The sequence below is a fragment of the Elaeis guineensis genome, chromosome 10 (genome assembly GCF_000442705.2).
Source record: "Elaeis guineensis isolate ETL-2024a chromosome 10, EG11, whole genome shotgun sequence".
Classification (NCBI taxonomy): domain Eukaryota; kingdom Viridiplantae; phylum Streptophyta; class Magnoliopsida; order Arecales; family Arecaceae; genus Elaeis; species Elaeis guineensis.
This window is the reverse complement of record NC_026002.2, coordinates 34,408,883-34,429,498: the sequence shown is the minus strand read 5'-3', so window position 1 is coordinate 34,429,498 and position 20,616 is coordinate 34,408,883. Positions and strand designations below refer to the sequence as shown.

The window sequence follows — 20,616 nt, the reverse complement described above, 5'->3', positions numbered from 1 at the left end:
TTATTTTTTCAAATAATTTTTAGTATTTCATTTCATCTCGGACTATATTTCAGTAGGCTTTGGCCTCCACTGAAAGTGCTTGTTAGGTCCAATCATTAACATGATAAAATTTAAAGTATCAGACTAACGAATGACCAGGCCTGAGTGTGGCTCGACTAACCTAACCACCTATTATGAATGATAATTTCAATAATTAGATGAGCACCAGACATATGGTGCCATCTAATGATCATCCAGACTATTGGATCCATTACCATCCAACTTAATGGAGGCTATGACTTAGTTATCACCATAACTATTTCATTTTATGAGTATAATAATTTAAAAAATTTGATTAAATTATTTTAAAAAAATTAAAAGAACTGACCAGCTAATTATAATCCTCTCACTGACTTCACCAAGTCAGATCAAAGAAAATTAGATACAAGCCGGTCTAGGGGCATCTAAATCAGTCATATTGATTCACCTATGTGACATGGATTAGCTCAAGTCAATGAGCAGCCTAATTAAACATAGATCAACCACATTGGTCAGGTAAGTGAGATTAGTGAGAAGGATATGCCATTAAGTCATCATAGACTCAACTATGCGAGTAGCTCCCAATTAATGACCACCGGTCAAGACTGCCAAACTTACCTTAAACACTAATCAATTTATCTATTTCAATTTGATCTGTCTAAAGACCCGGGCTTGACCACTGAGCCAGATCGAGGTCCATCTTGGTCTAATAAAAAATATAGACTTCAACTAACTACAACTATTGAAAATTGATTAAGAGAAGAATTGATCCAATCAGAATTAACAGTTAATTAGATTTGATCAATTACTTAACATAGTCCATTATCTATGTGATTTCAAATCCGAGATCTAACCCAGTTAAACAGACCTAACTTGAGCTAACCCATAAATCTATGATTTATGAAAATGGCCTTAGATCTTTGATTCTCAAATCTAGATTACTTAATTCTCAATTAAGTTTAGGACTGACATGGATTGGGGTTCGGTATTTGAAAATAATTTTTAATTTTATAAAATATTTCATAAGTTCTCATACAATCAATAGTAAATTAATTTTAAATCTAACATATAATATATCAGATCTAAAATAAATTTTTAAGCTCCTTTCATTGTTCATCTTCATGAAAAAAAATCGTACAGCACCCCTACACACCATAGGAGAATTCCATCGAATAGGAGGAGAGGGCCATGAAACCCTACTTTCTCCTTAGATCGAACGGTTATAGTGATCTACCCAATCCGACTACTACACTACTCAGAATCAAAATTAATTATTTAGATCTAATCTAAACAATTAAAATTCAGATTTTATAAAGATACATACAGAATATATATGTTATAATAAATGTGGCTTTGATACCACTATTGAAAAACCTAAGAGATTTATGCATGCATTTTAAAAATTTTATAGTGAAATAAATTCGGATTAAACATTTTACTCTGTAATGCAAGCACATGATCTGATCGTAAAACACCCTATATATGGATCTATAGCATGTATATGTGCATGTAAAAAATCTGAACAATAAAATCTGCATGATGTGCATGAAAACTAGTAAAGTAATAGATCTAATCTACTACTTTCAGGGATTCGAACCCAATACCTGAGTGTGGATAGTCGAATGCCATGATTGTAAACATAGATCCAGAGGTCCTCGCTGGTTGATCATAGTCATACAATATGTTCGACCTCTACGAATCATTCACACGAAGCCCTCATATCGATCTGCTGTCTTTGAAAGTACTAGCTCATGAAAACTGCTCCTGATGGCTGATCTGATTGGATCTTCTTCTTCAATCATCTTGAACCTTTCTGAGGTTAAAGATGAATCAACGAAGGTCACTGAAGGATGGAGGAATAGCTGGAAATTACTTAGATCTAATATGGATCTCTCTCTCTCCCAAATACAATTCAGCACGAAGGTTGAACACTCACCAAAGAAGAGACAGTTCTCTTCCAATCACATGCCAAAGAGATGGCAACCCACCTAGATCCTCATGCCCCCTCATAAGATTTGGCTACTCTTTCTTTCAGATGTCTCATTGTGAAAAAATCAGAGTCTAAATGCACAAAAAATCAACTCCTTTTATGGTTGTCGATCAAGGATGATAGGATAGGATAAGTGTCCATTCAAGTTCGAATTAGAATCTCATTTGAATTCAAACCAAACTGACCTTATCCTCATCCATTCTTTGATCAATTAAGTGCCAAACATGAGCATATGGGCATGAAAAACCATCGGGAGCTTCTCCTTTTTGTCACACAAAAAGAACTCATCAAAAGTGGCCGATGGGTGGAAGGATTAGGATGAGGTTTTAATCAAATTCAAAACTCTTTTTAAATTTAATCAAAGCCAATCACAACCCTATCCAAGTGGGTGATAAAGTGGAGTATTTGTTAGAGAAATCTCATGCACAAACAAGCTTTGTGCGATGAGGAATGGCATGGAGAAGGGAAGGTGGCGCAAGGGACTTCAAACATTCGAATTTCAAAATTTTGAATTCAATCTTGAATTTGAAATTCAAGTTGATTTTAAATTCAAATCAGATTTGATCCAATCAAACTCTATTTGATAAGAAGTGATTGAACCCAATCTAATTTGATCCAAACTCAATTAAAAATTTATTGGGTTCAAGTCCTGATCAAATCAGGCTTAGTCTCTCTTAGAGATTAGGTCATCCTATAACTTAATTATATTTGACCTAATTGAATCTAATTTAATTAGATTTAATTCAGACTTTAATACTCAATCAAATTGAGTTAATCAATAATCTAATTATTGACTAATCTTTCTGAATATTACTGACTCTCAATGAATTAATTTACTGCAACTATTGCTCAGGGTTAATTATCAATCGCATTGACGATTTTATCCTCGGATGATTCTAAATCATTAATCAACCATATGATCGGAGAGGTACTTCTTATGTTTGTGACCTTATAAGTTCGAACCTAAGCTAGTAGCATAGAAATAAACTTTTATACTAATCGAAGTGACCATCTAGCAATGATACCCGACGTCTGGATAGGTCGAATGTGTACGAAGCAACATCTAAGAACCTAATGGACTATATTTATTGTATAATTTATCCCTTTTGACCCTTGATGCTTAGGATGACTGTAGAGTTTACTATAAACTCTCGATCAGTGCATCCTTATATGTGTCTCAATCCAATTAATCCTATGACTCGTCACAAGGACTATCCTGACCAAGGTTTTGCTAAATTGAAATATATTAAGATATACTCTCTATTGACTTGGAGTGATCAATCTCATTTCGACTCACACATTGAGTTCATAAGTACTTGATTGTATCTACAAATCTTTCGATCTTGAATTAGAAATTCAAGTAGTCTGACACCAAAGCACAGTGAGTTACTTGCAAGTCACAATAGTGATAGGGATACTTATATCCATATCTCTTTGGAGTAATTCTTGACAATAGAGTGCTCTGGAGTTAGTCACATTCTATGAGATGTCTTCTATGTCTCACTTGTATGTCATGTCAGTGTCTTCACAATCCTTGATTAAGAGGATCACCAACATATATGACATATAACGACCTACACTTAATATAACTATCATCTTTATAATAGCATATTATTTGATCGTAAACTAATTTTAAGAACTAAATGATATATCTTCCTATATCGATTCAAATAGTCTTTAGGACTTCATCACAATTTTGGAGTTCATAGAAAATATGCATAGTGATAAAAAATTAAATAATATTTTATTAATAATTATCAATTCATATATAATTTATAAATATAAACTCAATCATCAACAGACTGATGATTGACTTTGAGATATATTTTTCAACCTATGAAGCAGAGCATAGCTTAGGTTTCCATCACAGATAAGGTCACAAATATTTGGCTCTGAAAAAATATGGATGTAGATTTATGATCCATGCGAATTTCATGCTCAGTTTTTGGCTATAATAGCTAATCCGAATAAGCTTTCATTTCATTACACTACTTTTTGATGCGTTATCTAATTGAGAATATTGCTTGGGCCAATGGATTAATCAAGTGTATGCTTTGTATTGTGTAGCAATGTTATTATCAATATCATTTTATGTATGGATGCATACCTATCTTACAAAAATTCAAAAGATTGTAGGGCACATGAACAAAATATAAACTTTTTCTCAGTTTGAGCATGTCATCCTTATGCAGTGGCCTTGCTAATCCTCTATTTATTGGTTCAATTTTATCAGATGTCTCTGAAGAGATGAACAACATATAAACCTGCAACCTCCATTTTAACAAAATAGAGGTACAAACCTCGATCTTGGCCAAAATTCATGCAAAATAATTTTTGTTGGGGGCATATCCTCAATGTGGACCATAGGTCCATAATATATGAGGTTGCATGGAAAACTAATGATGCTATTGAGTCTCATATTCTTATATATGGATGGGACAATACTTGGTTCATTATTTCCTTGAGTCCACCTGATCCATTTGCACCCCATTTGGATTGGGATGAGTTAATTAAATGCTAAATCTAGCTTCAAATCTTCTTAATTTTTCAATAGATTTCTATGGATAGCAAATCTCAAGCTTCTATGTCGTTAGAAAATCATACGAGACCAATCGACAGAAATTTAAAACAAGACCATCCTTCTAGATTTTATAATACATTGACTTCTTTATTACCACTCAAAATCTTATTGCTAGAAAGGTGAGGATAGATGCACCATTTTCTATCTACCATATCTTTTTGATAGAAGGACGGAGGAGAGAATTAGGAAACAAAATCAGGAGAGAATTAGGAAAAAAATAAGTGCAGTAGTGTCTTAAAGAAGATTTTTCGCTAATCCTTAATGGCTGCCTTAATGCCTTCCATAATGCCCATGGGACATCTCATAGGGGAGAAAAAAATAGTGCAAGGAGATAAGAAGAGATGCAATAAAGCTTTTTGGTTGGAACTCAATACGGCAATTACATTTATATATGGTATTAAGAACCATATCAAGAAAAGGATACTATCTGATTTGGATAAACTCAGATTTATTTTTCATAAATGGAACGGAGGTAATTATCTTATATAAATCCATCTAATACTCTTTGCAGGCATAAAACAGTACTTCACATCATAGGCGGAAACATGGCCAACAAATCCATCCTTATGGCTTCGTTTATACTAGTTCTCTTGTTGATGGCATCCGGTCTCTCTCTCTCTCACACACACATAGACACACACATACACTGATTAATGTTGATAACTTTTCATATTATTGGTCAATGCAATTACACTTTGCCTAATCTTTTTCTAGAAAAAAAAAGTTTTGTAATAATAGAAACTAACAAGGTCAGCCTTTTTTTTTTATGTAGATGGAGTAATTTCCACAGCTACTGGAAACAAAGCACAAAGCTGCGATAATGATCGTGATTGCAAGACTTTTTGTGGGAAGTGTGGTCCCAATTGCCTCGTCAACAAGTGCTTTTGTGTCTGCAATACCTGAAGGCCTATATTTCTCTACAAATAAGATCCATCAATATGAATGGAGTATTACAAAGTTGCCTTTATGAATCCCAAGAGATGCTTATGCGGCCTTTGTATCCACTAGGTTAAAAGTAATAAAGAGCTTCAATGAATAGTTCTTAAGAAAAAAATTTCAATAAAAAAGCAATGTTTTGTCTTTAGAAGTATGTTGTCTCTTAAAGACGAAATACTTAATGGGGGACTATCCATAATGGTATTGGTTTAAGCCGTAATATATTTCGAGCCAATAGTAGAATGCAGATGTCTACCAAGAGGTTGCAAAATGGATTAATGCTAATGTAAATTAGACCTCTACTGAATGCTAATGAAGTCATTTGTCGATGCTTATATGCATTGTAAAATTGACTCACAACTTTTGAAAATGTGTTGACACAGTTTAGAAAATTATTTCTTAATGCTTAATAAAAGCATCATAAAGAACGATAGTGAATTTTTATAGCATCACTAACTGATGATGCTAATAAGCATCAGAAGTTTGCTGACCTTTTATAAATAGGTCACCAAGTGCACATACTTGATGATGTTTTAAGTAACAACACAACCTAAAGCATCATTGAGTTTAAAAAATGATGCTTTTAGTAAACATCAGTAATATTCAAAATTCATGATGCTTTATAATGTCGCCTGTTCATTTTTATAACATAAATTACAACCTAAAACATTGCCTATAAATGCTTTTGGTCAGAATCATCCAGTTTGTACGTGACAATGGTGCCAAGGGAGTAGAGATAGGACAAGAGCTCTATCAATGAGATTGCCCTAGTTGATATTAAAAAATTATTAAGTACGTGTTGAGATTAAAAGCTTTAGAGTGGCAAAATGGGTTCTTTTTATGGGTATGAAGTAGAGCTTTGCTTAGGTCTCCATCACACACAACATCACAAATATTTGGCTTTGGAAAAATAAGGATAGTAGATTTATGATCCACGAGAATTTCGTGCTCATTATTCAGTTGCAATAGCTAACCCGAATAGGCTTTCATTTTATTGTACTATTTTTTGGTAAATTATCTAATTGAGCATGTTGCTTGGGCCAATGGATTAATCAAGTGTATGTTTTGTATTGCATAGTAATTTTATTGTCAATATCATTTTATATATGGATGCATACCTATCTTACAAAAATTCCAAAGATTTAGGGAGCATGAACAACATATAAACCTTTTCTTGATTTGTGAATGTCATGCTTGCGTAGGGGGCTTGCCAATCCTCTCTTTATTGTTCCAATTTTATCAAGTGTCTCTGAATAGATGAACAACATATAATTCTACAACCTCATTTTTAACAAAATAGAGATACCAACCTCAGTCTTGGCTAAAATTTGAGTGGAATAATTTTTGTTGGGTGCATATCCATAATCTAGACCAAAGGTCCATAATATATGAGTTTGCATGGGAACCTGATGATGCTATTGAGTCGCATATTCTCATATATGGAGGGGACAATGCTTGGTTCATCATGTCCTTGAGCCCACCTGATCCATTTGCACCCTAATTTGACTAGGATGAGTTAACTAAATGCTCGAGCTAGCTTCAAACCTTCTCAAATTTTCAAGAGATTTCCATGCATGATAAATCTTAGGCTTCTATATGGTTAGAAAATCATACTAGGCCAATCGACGGAAAATTTAAAACAAGGCTGTCCTACTTTTTATAATACATCAACTTCTTTATAACCACACAAAATTTTATCACTAGAAAGATGGGGACAACTGCGCAATTTTCTGTCTACCATATCTTTTTGATGGAAGGATTGAAAAAGAATTAGGAAACAAAATTAGGTAGAGTTAGGAAACAAAATAAATGCAGTAGTATCTCAAAGAAGATTTTTTGCTAATCCTTAATGCTTGCCATTCTGCCTTCCATAATGCCCATTGGACATCGCATGGGAGAGAGAGTTAATGTGGGGAGATAGGAGAGATGTAATAAAGTTTTCTAGTTGGAACTTAGCACTGTAGTTATATTTATATATGGTATTAAGAACCATATCAAGAAAAGGATGCTCATTGATTTGAACAATTTCAGATTCATTTCACATAAATGGAACTGAGGTAATTGTCCCATCACAAGAGCGAACATGGCCAACAAATCTATCCTTATGGCTTCATTTATAATAGTTCTCTCATTGATGGCAACATGTCTCTCTCTCCCTCTCTTTCTTTCTCTCTCTCTCACTCACACACACACACATATAATGTTTAAACTTGATAATATTTGGTATTAGTGGTCAAAGTGATTATGATTTGCCTAATCTTTTTCCATAAAAAAAAGTTTTGTAAGAAATGAAAATTAACAAGATCAGCCTTCATTTCATGTTGGTGGAGTAATATCGATAGCTACCACAAGCAAAGTACAAGGATGCGACAATGATTATGATTGTCAGGCTTTTTGTGAAAAGTGTGGTCTCAATTGCCTCGTCAACAAGTGCTATTGTGTTTGCAATATTTAAAGGCCTACCTTCTCTTTAAATTAGATCCATCAATATGAATGGAGTGGTACAAAGTCGCCTTCATGAATCCAAAGTGACGCTCACGTGGCCTTTGTATCAGCTAGGTTGAATGTAAAGAGCTTCAATAAATGGTTCTCAAGAAAAAAAAATCCACAAAAAGTGATGTTTTTTCTTCAGATGTGTACTATTTCTCAAAGACTGAATACTTGATGGGAGACCATCCACCATGGAATTGGTTTATGCCATATTATATTTCAAGCCTGCAGTAGAATGCATGTGTCAACCAAGGGGTTACAAAATGGATTAACACTACTGCAAATTGGATCTTTGCTGAATGCTAATAAAGTTATTTGTCGATGCTAATGTGCTGTATCTTTGCTCATAATATGTCAACAAAATGTAAAAAATTATTTCTTGATACTTTGTAAAAGCATCGTGAAGAATAGTGGTGACACTTTATAGCATCGCTACCTAATGGTGCTAATAAGCATCATAAATTTGCTGGTGCTTTACCAAAGTGTCATCAAGTGCAAATACTTGATGATGCTTTAAGTAACGATATAACTCAAAGCATCATTGAGTTTAAAAAATGATGCTTTTAGAAAATGTCGACAATATTTAAAATTTACAATGCTTTATAACATCGCCAATTCATTTCTACAACACAAATTACAACCTAAAACATTTCCTTGACATACTTTTTGTTGGGTATAAAATACCCCCCAGCCGAAGTTCGTGATGGGAGTGACCCTCCGGGGATCCAACTGACTTTCGACCTCCGACAATATCTCTTCAAACCTCCCAGACAGTCGAACCCCCGCCACGCTCCCAAGTTTCGTCGACGAGCAGGACCCCGCCAGCGCCGATCGGATTCTTCGCGACGTCCGGACTCCTACGGGAGCCGAATTTCGTCCCCAACCTCAACTGCTGGAAGGCTTCACCCGGACTCCTACGGGAGCCGAGCTCCGCCCGCGACTTCACTTACAGGTAAACTCCGTCCGGGCTCCTATAGGAGCCGAACTTCGTCCCCAACCTCAACTACTAGAAGGCTTCATCCGAACTCCTACGAGAGCCGAGCTCCGCCCGCGACTTCACTTACAGGTAAACTCCATCCAGGCTCCTACGGGAGCCGAACTTCGTCCCCAACCTCAACTGCTGGAAGGCTTCACCCGGACTCCTACGGGAGCCGAGCTCCGCCCGCGACTTCACTTACAGGTAAACTCCGTCCGGGCTCCTACGGGAGCCGAACTTCATCCCCAACCTCAACTGCTGAAAGGCTTCACCCGGGCTCCTACGGGAGCCGGGCTCCGCCCACGACTTCGCTCGCAGGCAGACTTCGTCCGGACTTCTACGGGAGCCGGACTCCGCCTTCTACTCCGACTGCAGGAAGACCTCGTCCGAGCTCCTACAGGTGCTGGGCTTCGCTTTTGACTCCAGCTACCGACTCCAACCGAACTTCGGCCGACAAGTCTGGACCCTACGCATCTCCATTACTCCTTGGCAGGCCACAATAATGGCCACGGTCCTGCTTCACTCCCTACGACGGACCCTACGCAACTCCATTACTCCCTGGCAGACCACAATAATGGCCACAGTCCTGCTCCACTCCCTACGGTGGATCCTGTGCAGTTCCACCACTCCCTGACGAGTCGCGACAACGGACGCCGCTCCACTCTCCGCAACTGATTCCACGTGGCGAGTCATGATGACAGCCACGACTCCACCCCATTACTCTTCATGATAAATTTCTCCTGACCATAGGTAGCCCACGACCAGACAGTTACAAACATCACTATCAGTCTGTTGCTCCCTCCACCTATAAAAAGGGGGACTCCAGATACGTTATTCTCTAAGCTCTCATTTTTATCTAGAAACTCTGCTAAAATTTTTGTTCGAGCGCTCCATTCTTGTTGAGGTAGAGAATTGACTTGAGCATCGGAGGGTCTTGCCGGAGCAACCCCACCTCCGGTTTAGACTTCTTTTGCAGGTCCCAGCGGCGACCGCGACTCCAGCTTCTCCGGCGCAAGCAGATTTTTGTACCAACAAGATTGGCGCTAGAGGAAGGGGCGCATGTCTTCGCAGTATCCTTGTTCTTAAAGGAGTGCTCAACGAAACCGCCTCCGGTCATCTTCTCCGACATCTGCTCCCCGCGGCCTTCGCAGCCAGATCTCAGGCTCCGGCCTCGCCTCTGGTTTCCCGTGCCCCACATCCTCCAACAATGGTCGCCGGCATGGAGCCTCCGACGGATCTCGCCAACACCATCTCAGGAGGATCCCGGCAGGAAGCAACCAACGTGCTGGCCGTAATCCCCAAGCGACAAAAGATTGAGGAGCCCATAACCTTTACTGAAGAAGATGCTCAGGGGGTTCAATTCCTCCATAACGATGCAGTTGTAGTTTCCTTAAATATAGTAAATTACGACGTGCGCCGCATTCTTGTCGACAATGGAAGCTCGGCCAACATTTTGTTCTACGATGCCTTTTCAAGAATGTCCATCCTTGACAGTCATTTGAGGCCGATTAGCTCCCCCCTGGTAGGGTTTACCGACGATGCTGTCCCGACGGAAGGAATAATACCCTTGACTGTGGCCGCTGGTCGATATCCTAGGCAATCCAGGGCTCTGATGAATTTTCTGATGGTGAAGGCGCCGTCGGCCTACAACGCAATCCTTGGCCGGCCTGGCCTCAATGCTCTCCGAGCCATTGTGTCAACCTACCATTTGAAGTTGAAATTCCCCACCAACCAGGGGAGCGGAGAAGTCCGAGGGGACCAAGCCCTGGCCAGACACTGCTACAACATAGCTTTGCGAAGAAGCGACCAATCTGACCCCTGTCCGGTCGATGGACTGGATGCTCGCGATGACCTCACCGAAGAGAGAGGCATTCCAATTGAAGATCTGGTACCTATCCTTTTGAACGACGGGAACGTGGAGCATGTAGTGATGATTGGCTCCAACCTGGGGGAGGAGGTGCGGATGCGTCTCATCGATTTTCTATGAAAGAATGCAGACGTTTTCACTTGGGTTCCAGCAGACATGCCGGGGATTGACACGAAATTCATGGAGCACCGCCTGACCGTCGATCCAAAGCATCGACCGATGAAAGAAAAAATCCGAGGTCATGCACCAGAGAGGCAGAAGGCGATAGTTGAGGAAGTGGACAAGCTCCTTAAAGCCAGATTCATTAGGGAAGTCAATTATCCTGATTGGATTTCCAACGTCGTCTTAGTCAAAAAAGCAAACGGCAAGTGGAGGATGTGCATAGACTTCAAAAAGTTGAATAAGGCCTGCCCAAAGGACAGCTACCCCCTTCTCAGAATCGATCAACTGGTGGACGCGACCTCGGGCCATGAGTTCCTCACCTTCATGGATGCATTCTCCGGCTATAATCAAATCAGGATGGCATTGGAAGACGAAGAAAAGACCGCTTTCATTACTAACTGTGGCCTTTACTGTTACAGGGTCATGCCTTTCGGCCTCAAAAATGCAGGCGCAACCTACCAGCGGTTGGTGAACAAAATCTTCTAGGAGCAAATCGACTGCAATATGGAGGTCTACGTGGACGACATGCTCGTAAAAAGTAAATCTTCCATGGACCACATCGCCGACCTCGAGGAGACCTTCGACGCTCTCCGAAAATATAAAATGAAGTTGAACCCGACTAAATGCACTTTCGGAGTAACCTCGGGAAAGTTCCTAGGCTTCATGGTATCGGGGCGTGGGATTGAGGCCAATCCAGAAAAAATTTGCGCCATCCAGGAGATGGCCGCCCCAAAATTGATAAAAGAGGTTCAGCGCCTTACAGGGAGGGTGGCGGCCCTGAATCGCTTCGTCGCAAGGTCGGCTGAACGGTGCTTACCCTTCTTTCAAACCCTCAAGTAGCCAAAGAACTTCTGTTGGACCTCTGAGTGCCAATAGGCGTTCGAAGAACTAAAGAGCTACCTCGGCTCACCCCCGTTGTTGGCGAAGCCGAAGCCTGGGGAGGAACTATTTTTATACCTAGCGGTCTCTCCCATGGCTCTCGCGGCAGTCCTCGTCAAAGAAGAAGTGAAAGTCCAACGGCCGATCTACTACTCAATCGTGCGTTGAGAGACGTCGAGACCAGGTATACTAAATTAGAAAAATTGATTTACGCCTTGTTGATTGCAGCCCGGAGGCTCCGACCCTACTTTCAAGGGCACATCGTAACACTGCTCACCGACCAACCGATCAAGGCAGTTTTGCACCGGGTGGATGCCTCCGGGAGGATGGCAAAATGGGCGATCGAGCTCACAGAATTCGACATCAACTATCGACCCAGGCCAGCAGTGAAGGCCCAAATATTGACAGATTTCGTAGTGGAGTATACTATCCCAGAAGAGGCCGAACCTGAACTAGGCGAAGTGGATGGCCTGAAGCCCCGACCGAACTCCCCCAAAGAAGAAGTGGATCCCTCTGATCGCTCTTGGGCCCTCTATGTGGATGGGTCTTCCAACATGTCAGGCGCAGGTGCGGGCCTAATCTTGATCAGTCCGGAGGGAATCGTCGTGGGGTACGCTTTGCATTTTGAGTTTCCCGCAACGAATAATAGAGCAGAGTATGAAGCTCTGATTACGGGACTGAGGATCGCCAAAGAGCTAGGAGTTGATCGGCTCCGGGTCCACAGCGACTCTCAACTAGTGGTGGGACAAGTCAACGAAAATTATGAAGCGCGGGAGGACAGCATGGCTAAATACCTTGAAAGGGTAAAGGAGCTCGTTCACACCTTCGGCAGCTTCAATATCAGACAGATTTCGAGGCTGGAAAATACCAGGGCTGACCTTCTCTCCAAGCTGGCAACGTTGGCCCCGGCCGAATTGCCCAAAGATGCTCTTTTTGAAGTCTTAAAATACCCGAGTACAGAAGAGTCGCGGTCCGTGATGGAAATCAACCACGAGCCCAGCTGGATCGACCCACTGATAACCTATCTCAGAGATGGGGTCCTCCCCCAGGATGCGAAAGAGGCTCGGAAGCTCAGAAATCAAGCTTCTCGATATATCCTCTATGAGGATAAGCTATACAAGAGATCATACTCTTTGCCCCTCTTAAAATGTCTCTGACCTTCGGAAGCTGACTATGCCTTGTGGGAGGTGCATGAAGGAATCTGTGGAAACTATTTGGGGGCTAGATCTTTATCCCACAAGTTGCTCCGCCAAAGATATTACTGGCTGACAATGCATCATGATTCGATTGAATATGTCTGAAAGTGTGATCGATGCCAGAGATATGCCAATATCCAGAGACAGCCCGCCATCGAGCTTACACCCTTGAGTGCCCCATGGCCTTTTGCACAGTGGGGGATGGATATCCTTGGCCCCTTTCCCATGGCATCGGGGCAGAAGAAGTTCCTCCTTGTAGCGATCGACTACTTCACCAAATGGGTTGAAGCCGAACCACTAGCAAAAATCACAGAAGCAAAAGTGCAAGATTTCATCTGAAAGTCGATTGTATGCAGGTTCGGTCTGCCTAGGACCCTAATCACTGATAATGGGCGGCAATTCGCGGGAACAAGATTCGCCGAATTCTGTGAAGATCTAAACACCTCCCACAACTTCACATCAGTAGCCCATCCTCAGGCGAACGGTGAAGCTGAGGTAACTAACAGAACCCTTCTGCAGGGGATTAAGACAAGGCTCGAAAAGGCAAAGGGAACTTGGGCGGACGAACTTTATTATGTGCTGTGGGCGTATCGAACTACTCGAAGACTGCCCACAGGGGAGACCCCCTTTGCTTTAGCCTTCGGAACGGAGGCCGTCATCCCAATCGAGCTCAAAATTCTGTCGGCACGAGTCGTGGCATTCGACGAACATCAAAATTCGTAAGGTCTTAAAGCCAACCTCGACCTGCTGGAAGAAAGGTGGGAGGTAGCTCAGGTTCGAATGGCAGCCTACAGACAGAAAGTCGCTCGCTATTACAACTCCCGGGTCAAGAACAAAGTCTTTAGGGCAGGGGATCTAGTACTTCGACGAGCCGCTGTCTCGCAACCTCAAGATCGAGGGAAGCTCGCCCCAAACTGGGAAGGCCCGTATAAGGTCAAAGAAGTAGTCCGGCCCGGAATTTATTATCTTAAGGAGCTCGGGGGAGCCGACCTTCTGCGATCATGGAGCTCGAAAAACTTACGGATGTACTACCAATAACTTTATGCTTAACTAAAAGTTGTACATCTACGTGTCTCCCCCCTCTGGTACTATCTTATATCGACTGGACATCCCAAACGAACTGTATCAGAAGTAAGAGGGGAACCTCGACAAAGTCGAAGGCCCGGTTCTCTTTAGACCGGATGGGGGGAGAGGCCCTGCAACGCCCATATGTGCCCCCACAGCCCTGTTAGGGACAGGAGGAGAACCTCGCCCTAACTTGAGCAAAGTCGAAGGCCCGATTTCTTTTAGACCGGATGGAGGGAGAGGCCCTGCAACGCCCATATATGCCCCCACAGCCCTGTTAGGGACAGGAGGAGAACCTCGTCCTAACTTGAGCAAAGTTGAAGGTCCGATTCCTTTTAGACCGGATGGGGGAGAGGCCCTGCAACGCCCATATGTGCCCCCACAGCCCTGTTAGGGACAGGAGAAGAACCTCGCCCTAACTTGAGCAAAGTCGAAGGCCCAGTTTCTTTTAGATCGGATGGAGGGAGAGGCCCTGCAACGCCCATATGTGCCCCCACAGCCCTGTTAGGGACAGGAGGAGAACCTCGCCCTAACTTGAGCAAAGTCGAAGGTCCAATTCTCTTTAGACCGGATGGGGGGAGAGGCCCTGCAACGCCCATATGTGCCCCCACGGCCCTGATAGGGACAGGAGGAGAGCCTCACCCTAACTTGAGCAAAGTCGAAGGTCCGATTCTCTTTAGACCGGAAGGGGGGAAAGGCCCAGCAATGCCCATATGTATGCCTACGGCCGTGTTAGTGACAAGAGAAGGACCTCGTCCTAACTCAGAGTGGAATCTGTTACGACAGAAATAGGGAAAGGACCTCGTCCCGGCACCAACTAAAGTTTGGTCGTTCAAGACCAGGAGAGAAAAAGGGGGGACCTTCCCCAGCGGCCCCTTCGCAACAAGGCTCTGTCCGGACTCCTACGGGAGCCGGACTCCACCGACAACTCCAGCTGCAGGAATACTTCATCCGGACTCCTTTAGGAGCCGGACCTTACCCACGACTTCACTTGCAGACTCCGTCCGGACTCCTACGGGAGCCGAACTCCACCGACAACTCCAGTTGCAGGAAAACTTCGTCCGGACTCCTACGGGAGCCAGACCTTGCCCACAACTTCACTTGCAGACTCCGTCCGGACTTCTACGGGAGCCGGACTCCGCCCACGGTTCCAGCTGCAGGTAAACTTCGTCCGGACTCCTATGGGAGTCGGGCTTTGTCCCTGATTCTAAGTGCAGGTAAGCTTCATCCGGACTCCTACGGGAGTCAGACTTCGCCCACGACTCCAGCTGCGGGCTCTGCCCAGGCTCCTACGGGAGCCGAACTTCGCCCACGGTTCCAGCTACAGGTAAACTTCGTCCGGACTCCTACGGGAGCCGAACTTCGTCCCTGATTCTAATTGCAGGCAAACTCCGCTCGGACTCCTACGGGAGCCGGACTCTGCCCCGACTTCACTTACGGGAGCCGAACCCCCGTAGCCCCACCAAGAGCTAAGGAAAAATTTCAAACGAAAAAGAAAAAGGGAAGAGAACCTCGTCTCAGCAAGGATTAGGGTTCTTACCAGTGACGAACGGAAAACAAACAGCGTCGAAGACGCAGAGAACCCCATCTCAGCTAGAATTGGGGTTCTTATCAAGGACCCCAGCTCTCAAGAAAGCCCTCAGCACGAGCTCGAGATAAGACTTCTTCGGGGTGATGAAAGATCAGACCTCCAAGCCCGAGCTTTGATGAAGGGCACCAAACCCGAGTGGCCCCGGACAAATCTGCGGCCATGGACGAAAAGGACGGGTCGATACGACGGCAATCAGAACCATTAGTTGATGGAGAAGGGCAACTGAAAGACGAGCCGACGTGACCACTACCGGCAACCTATGGACGACGTCAAAAAAAAAAAGAGAGAAAAGAAAGAGAGAAGTAAAGAGAAGGGAATACAACCACAGCAATGGTAAAGAAAGAAAGTTCGGCAGGCACAAACGAAGTAACAAAATTTTCTTCTCATTTCTTGATGTACGTTACAAGATCCGGAGGGCCAGAAAAAGAAAATATTATTACAAGACTCGAAAGGGATGCACCGGAGGCTACTTCGAGCTGCAGACTTCTCTTCCAGGTTCTACCTTTCCCGGTAGCATTTTCCAGCATGTGTGACAAGCCTCTCGGCTCTCGCCCCCCGCCTCGTCCCACTCTACCTCTGAGATCCCAACCCTAGGGGGAAAAGGATGGGATAGATTCCAGGGGGCAGCGAGGGCGGCAGCAGCGGCGACGACGACCTATTTCAAGAAGAATCGGAATCACCCCGGAGGCAGCGGTGGCGCCGAAGGCATACGCCACCGCCATGTGCTCCATGACAACCATCGTCCTGGGTGTTCCGGTAAGGTCGGCATGCGCTACTTCCACCCTCTCCGCAACAAGTTCTGCTGCCCCACCGTCGGCACCGATCGCTTCTGGTCCCTCGGCCCCCACGGCATCAAGGATCCCGCCACGGTTTGTGATGAAAACTCTACCCCCTTGACCGATGTCGCCCCGTTCGACTACTCTGAGGTTATCAGGCGGAACGTCCTCACCGGTTGTCTCCGTTATTAAACCCCTGTTGTTGAAGGAATTTTCCCTCGAGCCCCCTTTAAGATGGCGGGAACCCTCAGCGGCAGTTCGACGATCGAAGAATTTGTAGACTGCCATTCTACTCCTTGTACTCTTCTTAGCCCGTGGCGTCATCTGGAGATTGGCCTCCGGAGCAGGGGTCCATGCAAGGGAACCCCATGGAGAGATTCGGGGGACTGGAGGCAGCAGAGAGCCGACGGAGATGGCGAGGACCAGCGCGAGGGACGCTCGGAGCCGGAAGGGGCACCGATGGAGTAGTTGAGTGGCTAAGCTCTCAGGCGAAGGAAAGTGCCGTCCCTCAGGCGAAGTGAAGCCCCTGGAGAAGAGGTGGGGGCTTAAATAGGCGATGGAGCCTGGCGCGATTATGGTGGTAGGTGTTCCTAGGCCAACCAGTGCTCACCGCATGTCCCACTCACTGCGACCTAGGGTTGACCATTCGCAGACTTTCATGGCATGATGCTTGGGATCATGCCCTGGTGAGAGTTTCGAAAAGGCTCTTCGAATCGCCCTAATCGAAAAAAGGCTCCATCACGCGCGCATTAAATACCAAAATATCTGAGAGCAATCGCGTGCGGACGTCGAGGGATGAACTTCGACTGTGATAATCTTTCTGTACCTCCCTCATTCGAAATTCGAACTCGAAAGTAGGGAGACTGGTGTTGGGTATAAAATATCCTCCAGCCAAAGTTTGTGATGGGAGTGACCCTCCGGGGATCCAACTGACTTTCGACCTCCGACAACATCTCTTCAAACCTCCCAGACAGTCGAACCCCCACCACGCTCCCAAGTTTCGTCGACGAGCAGGACCCCGCCAGCACCGACCGAATTCTTCGCGACGTCCGGACTCCTATGGGAGCCGAACTTCATCCCCAACCTCAACTGCTGGAAGGCTTCACCCGGACTCCTACGGGAGCCGAGCTCCGCCCGCGACTTCACTTACAGGTAAACTCCGTTCGGGCTCCTACGGGAGCCGAACTTCATCCCCAACCTCAACTGCTGGAAGGCTTCACCCGGACTCCTACGGGAGCTGAGCTCCGCCTGCGACTTCACTTACAGGTAAACTCCGTCCAGGCTCCTACGGGAGCCGAACTTCGTCCCCAACCTCAACTGCTGGAAGGCTTCACCCGGACTCCTACGGGAGTCGAGCTCCGCCCGCGACTTCACTTACAGGTAAACTCCGTCCGGGCTCCTACGGGAGCCGAACTTCGTCCCCAACCTCAACTGCTGGAAGGCTTCACCTGGGCTCCTACGGGAGCCGGGCTCCGCCCACGACTTCGCTCGCAGGCAGACTTCGTCCGGACTTCTACGGGAGTCGGACTCCGCCTTCTACTCCGACTGCAGGAAGACCTCGTCCGAGCTCCTACTGGTGCTGGGCTTCGCTTCTGACTCCAGCTACCGACTCCAACCGACCTTCGACCGACAAGTCTGGACTCTACGCATCTCCATTACTCCCTGGCAGGCCATAATAATGGCCACGATCTTGCTCCACTCCCTACGACGGACCCTACGCAGCTCCATTACTCCTTGGCAGGACACAATAATGGCCACGGTCCTGCTCCACTCCCTACGGCGGATCCTGTGCGGTTCCACCACTCCTTGGCGAGTCGCGACAACGGACGCCGCTCCACTCTCCGCAACTGATTCCACGTGGCGAGTCATGATGACAGCCACGACTCCATCCCATTACTCTTCATGATAAATTCCTCCTGACCATAGGCAGCCCACGGTCAGACGGTTACAAACATTACTATCAGTCTATTGCTCCCTCCGCCTATAAAAAGGGAGACCCCATATACGTTATTCTCTAAGCTCTCATTTTTATCTAGAAACTCTGCTAAAATTTCTGTTCGAGCGCTCCATTCTTGTTGAGGCAGAGAACTGACTTGAGCATCGGAGGGTCTTGCCGGAGCAACCCCACCTCTGGTTTAGACTTCTTTTGCAGGTCCCAGCGGCGACCGCGACTCCAGCTTCTCCGATGCAAGCAGATTTTTGCACCAACACTTTTGATTAGAATCAGCTAGTTTGTAGCTTGGCAATTGGTGTCAAGGGAGTAGGGATAGGATAGGAGCTTTTTCAATGAGATTGCTTTAGTTGACATTAAAACACTATTAAGTATGTGTTGTGTTTACATGCTTTAGAGAGGCAAAAGGGGATCTTTTTTTGGGTACAAAGCAAAGTATAGCTTAGGTTTCCATCACACACAAGGTTACAAATATTTGGCTTTGAAAAAATATGGATGCTGATTTATGATCCACGAGAATTTCATGCTGAGTATTCGATTGCGATAGCTAATCCGAATAAGCTTTCATTTCATTATACTACTTTTTGATGCATTGTCTAATTGAGAATGTTGCTTGGGCCAATGGATTAATCAAGTGTATGCTTTGTATTGTATAGTAATGTTGTTATCAATATCATTTTATATATGGATGCATACCTATCTTTGCAAAAATTCAAAAGTTTGTATGGCACATGAACAACATATAAACTTTTTCTTGATTTGAGCATGCCATCCTCGTGCAGTGGCCTTGCTAGTCCTCTATTTTTTGTTCCAATTTTATCAGATGTCTCCGAAGAGATGAACAACATATAAACCAACAACCTCTATTTTGACAAAATAAAGGTACCAACCTCGATCCTGGCCCGAATTCATGTGAAATAATTTTTGTTGGGAGCATATCCACAACTTGGACCATAGGTCTATAATATTTGAGGTTGCATGGAAACCTAATGATGCTATTGAGTCTCATATTCTTATCGTGTCCTTGAGTCCATCTGATCCATTTGCATCCTAGTTGGATTGGGATGAGTTAATTAAATGCTCATGTTAGCTTCAAAGCTTCTTGATTTTTCAAGAGATTTCTATGGATGACAAATCTCATGCTTCTATGTTGTTAGAAAATCATACTAGACCAGCTGGCGGAAATTTAGAACAAGGTCGCTCTTCTAGATTTTATAATACATTGACCTCTTTATTACCACACAAAATCTTATCACTAGAAAGATGAGGATAGCTGCATACTTTTCTATCTACTATATCTTTTTGTCAGAAGGATTGAGGAGAGAATTAGGAAACAAAATTAGGAGAGAATTAGAAAAAAAGAAGTGTAGTAGTATCTCAAAGAAAGTTTTTCACTGATTCGTAATGGCTACCTTAATGCTTTCCATAATGCCCATGGGACATCTCATAGGACAGTAAAAATTAGTATGGGGAGATAGGGAGAGATGCAATATAGCTTTCCGATTGGAACTCAATACTATAGTTATATTTATATATGGTATTAAGAATCATATCAAGAAAAAGTTGCTCTTTGATTTGGACAATCTTAGATTTATTTCTTATAAATAGAACTGAGGAAATTATCCTATATAAATCCACCTGATATTCTTTACAGGTACAAAATAGTACTTCACATCACAAGAGCAAACATGGCTAATAAATCCATCCTCATGGCTTCATTTATACTAGTTCTCTTATTGATGGCATCTGGTCTCTCTCTCTCTCTCATATGGACACACACACACATATGTTGTTTAAAGTTGGTAACATTTTGTACTAATGCTCAAAGCAATTAGGCTTTGCATAATCTTTTTCTACAAAAAAATGTTTTGTAATAATAGAAACTAATAATGTAAGCCTTCATTTTATGTAGGTGGAGTTATTTTGACAGCTACCACAAACAAAGCACAAGGATGCGATAATGATGGTGATTGCAAGGCTTTGTGTGGGAAGTGCACTCTCAATTGCCTCATCAACAAGTGCTATGCAACCCAAGAGAGGAGGGGTGAATTGGGTTCTTAAATAAAAAATTAAGTGAAAATTGTGTCACAAAGTGCCTTAGATGAGATATATATGTGACTTACAGTGGCAAAAATAAG

The 20,616-nt window shown here is 43.6% G+C and overlaps 3 non-coding genes across 3 annotated transcripts; all 3 read right to left on the bottom strand.

Moving 5' to 3' along the window:
- Positions 1–4,154: 4,154 nt before the first annotated feature.
- On the bottom strand, positions 4,155–4,257 carry LOC114914579 (U6 spliceosomal RNA). The gene has a single exon (XR_003802063.1). It is a non-coding gene; the product is annotated as a U6 spliceosomal RNA (small nuclear RNA).
- Positions 4,258–6,681: 2,424 nt separating this feature from the next.
- Positions 6,682–6,784, bottom strand: LOC114914585 (U6 spliceosomal RNA). The gene has a single exon (XR_003802069.1). It is a non-coding gene; the product is annotated as a U6 spliceosomal RNA (small nuclear RNA).
- A 12,430-nt stretch (positions 6,785–19,214) lies between these two features.
- LOC114914584 (U6 spliceosomal RNA) lies at positions 19,215–19,317 on the bottom strand. Its single transcript, XR_003802068.1, has one exon. It is a non-coding gene; the product is annotated as a U6 spliceosomal RNA (small nuclear RNA).
- Positions 19,318–20,616: the final 1,299 nt, after the last annotated feature.